General features: G+C 42.2%; 1 non-coding gene across 1 annotated transcript; it reads left to right on the forward strand.

Annotated features, from left to right (window-relative positions):
• The first annotated feature begins 266 nt into the window (after positions 1 to 266).
• LOC142437962 (U1 spliceosomal RNA) lies at positions 267 to 432 on the forward strand. Its single transcript, XR_012782459.1, has one exon. It is a non-coding gene; the product is annotated as a U1 spliceosomal RNA (small nuclear RNA).
• The last annotated feature ends 3,420 nt before the right edge of the window (positions 433 to 3,852 follow it).

The following is a 3,852-nucleotide window of genomic DNA, read 5'->3' on the forward strand; positions in this document are numbered from 1 at the left end:
AATCCCTCCTATTCTACCCCTAACCAGCCCAGTAAGGGCAGAAGAGGAAGTAGCAGGAATGAAACAAAGCTATCATTATTGCATATCTTATAACTTTCTATCTAAGAAAATATAAAATAATCTGCAACAAACTATTAGGACTAAAAGGAGTGTTTAGCAAAGTTGTAGGATCCAAGATCAACATTAGGAAAGATTTAATTATGTCCTCATACACCAGCAATAAGTGGAAAAATGTATTTTAAAATTAACTATAAGAACAATAAACCATACTTACCTGGCAGGGGAGATACCATGATCACGAAGGTGGTTTTCCCAGGGCGAGGCTTATCCATTGCACCCCGGATGTGCTGACCCCTGCGATTTCTCCAAATGTGGGAAACTCGACTGCATAATTTGTGGTAGTGGGGGGGGGGGGAAAGAACAATAAACCAAATGTACAGATGTGCTTTATACAATTGATGTATGTATATGTATGGACTGTGATAAGAGTTGTATGAGCCCCTAATAAATTGTTTTAAAAAAAAGAACAATAAACCCAAAGAAAAGATATATAAGACATTTATGCAGAAAGTTGCAAAATGTTATCAAAAGACATAAAAGAATGTCTAACTGAGTGAGCAACATGCCATATTTCAACGAACTGACGAAACACTGGACTCACTTGTCTCTGTCAAGAAGTTTGAAAAACAGCTCCTTGGCCAACTGAATAGAAGGTAGGTGACCCAACAGAATGCTTACATTATAGAATAATACCGTTAATATTATATACAAGTAAACTTTTGCTGAAGATCATCCAACAACAGTTGCAGGAGTACATTGGCAGGGAGCAAGCAGAGATTCGGGCCAGGTTCAGGAGAGGATGTGGAACAAGAGATAGCATTGCTAATGTCAGCTGGATCTTGGTTGAAAGCAGAGAACACCAGAAAGACGCTCTCTTGACAATGCTAAGGCATGCGACTGTGTAGGCCATAGCAAACTAGGAAGAGCCTTGAGGAGGATGGGACTCTCCGAACACTACAGTGTACTCCCAGGGAATTTGTACATAGATCCAGAGACAGTCATGCTAACCGATCTCGGGCATCTATGTGTAACCTCCTCTCTGGGGGATGGGCAATGGGAAGGTGGGTGAGGGGAGACGCCGGGCAGTGTAAGATAAGATAAAATAGTAATTTATAAACTATTAAGGGTTCAGAAGGGAGGGAGAAGGGGGGAGCGGGGAGGGAGGGGGAGGGAAAAAAAGGAAAACGAGCTGCTTCCAGTGACCCAAGTGGAAGGCGAATTTTGAGCATGACGAGGGCAACGAATGTATAAGGGTGCTTTACTCAATTGATGTATGTATGGATTGTGATAAGAGTTGTATGAGCCCCAATAAAATGATTTATTAAAAAAGAGAGACAGTCATGCTATCAAAACAAGGAAATGCCGTAGGATTTAAAATCAGCCAAGGTGTGTGTCAAAGTTGTATCCTCTCACCATACTTATTCAGTCTGTATGCTGAGAAAATCACTAGAGAAGTTGGATTATATGAAGATGCTGGCATCGGGATTGGAGGAAGGCTTGTTAACAACCGATGATATGCAGATTACACAGCCTTCTTCACTCAAAGTGAGGAGGTTTTGAAGCACTTGTTGATGAAGATCAAAACTTGCAACCTTCAAGTGGATTACCACTCACTGTAAATCAGGTCAAAAGCCTCACAACTGGAATAATAGGCAATATCATGACAAATGGAGAAAAGGTTGAAGTTGTCAAGGATTTTGTTTTGCTTGTATCCATGATCAGTGCTCATGGAAGTAGCAGTCAAGAGATCAAAATAAGTATTGCGTTGGGTAAATCTGCTGCACAAGATCTTTTTAAAGTGTTGAAAGGTTACTCTGAGGACACAGGTACACCTGACCCAAACCACGGTCTTTTCAATTTCTTCATGTGCGTGTGAACGTTGGGCATTGAATAAGGAAGACTAAAGAAAAACCAATGCCTTGAACGATGGTGCGGGGAAGAACGCTGAAGATACCACGGAATGCCGGAAGAACAAACAGATCTGTCTTGGAGGAAATATGACCAGAGTGCGCCTTTGAGGCGAGGATGGCGAGATTTGTCTCATGTACTTTGGACGTGTTGTCAGGAGAGACCAGTCCCTGGAGAAGGTGCACTGGAGGGCCAGTGGGGAAAAAGGAAGGCCCTCGGCAAGATGGATGGACAGTGACTGCATCAATGGACTCAAACATAGAAACAAATGTATGGATGGCACAGGGCTCGGCAGTGTTTCGTTCTGTTGCACATAGGGTCATTGTGAGAGTTACATAATTTTATGTCAACTCAAAGATATGTCAAAGTGAAGGCGTGGCGTTTAGTCTGTTGATCAGGGAGCAGCCGGATAACCTCACGTGGAGGCACAACCGAGATATCTAGAAGCCAGTCTCTCTCTCTCTCTCTCTCTCTCTCTCTCTCTCTGTCTGTCTGTCTTCACCTTCCTGCTTGCTGACTGGGAAAGCTTCCAGAGTCACGTGATGTTACACTACCATTAGATCTCTATGACTTTGCATGCACCAGCCTCTGATCTTCCTGCACTCTGCATCATTGTGTGTGACTGTGCGGATCTGAAGAGGGATTTATGGACTAGTATTGGACCTAAGGACGTGAGTTGGACTGGAATGTTTTCTCAATATATAATGACCTCTTGATATAAAATTCTCTCTTACACATATATGAGTGTCTCTGAATTCGTTTCTCTGGTCAACCCAGCCTAGCACAGTTGCTATAAGTCAGAACTGACTCAATGACACCTAACAACAACACATTTATGAATAGCAAGAATTCATACCTTATTTTGATTCTCCTCAAAGTAAACAATAAATTTAATACAAATCAAAATCCCATGAGAGTTTGTCACATGCAGGACTAAAGGGCCAACATTGACCAAAATATTCATGAAGAGGACAAAAAGGTCAGAGGGAGGAGGCCCCTGGCATTACAAACTAGTAAGTGTTTATTTGAACTTCAAAGCGGGCATTCTGGCTTTGACAGCAGGTAGATGAAATGACTCGTGGAATATCTCAGTGAGCCCAGAACAGAAGCGTGCAGAGATGAGAACTTCACATAGGGCAGAGATGGCGCTACAGCCAGAAGGAAGAAGGTGGGATTTGAAACAAATGATGCTGAAGCGCTTGGTTATTTATGTGGGGGAAGCAACATTAGAATCTTGCTTCAAACTACACACATGCAAGTGGATTAAAAAGCTAGTGTTTCCCCTCCAAAAAGAAAAGTGTTTCAAGTAAAAGTATTTCAATATGCAGAAACATAGAAGATGATCTCTATGACCTCAATTAGGTAAGAGTTTCTTAATTAAAATATTATCATGATCCCAATTCTACCTTGCAAACCTGATTAGCCCAGAGGCTACACAGCGGTGCAGATGAGAACTGGAAACACAGGGAACCCAGGACAGATGAACCCCGCCGGACCAACAGTGAGAGTGGCGATACCGGGAAGGAAGAGGGAAGGCAGGGTAGAAAGGGGGAACTGATTACAATGATCTACATATAACCTCCTCCCTGGGGGACGGACAACAGAAAAGTGGATGAAGGAAGACGCTAGGCAGTGTAAGATATGATAAAAATAATAATTTATAAATTATCAAGGATTCATGAGGGAATGGGGATCCGGGAGAGAGGGGGGAAAGAAAAATGAGGAGCTGATTCCAGGAGCCCAAGAAAGCGAGAGTTTTGAGAATGATGAAGGCAGCGAATGTATGAGTGTGCTTTACACAACTGATGTATGTGTGGATTGTGATAAGTTGTATGAGCCCCAATAAAATGATTTTTAAAATACTAAAAATCATAGACTATTGAG

The sequence above is a fragment of the Tenrec ecaudatus genome, chromosome 1 (assembly GCF_050624435.1).
Source record: "Tenrec ecaudatus isolate mTenEca1 chromosome 1, mTenEca1.hap1, whole genome shotgun sequence".
Lineage (NCBI taxonomy): Eukaryota > Metazoa > Chordata > Mammalia > Afrosoricida > Tenrecidae > Tenrec > Tenrec ecaudatus.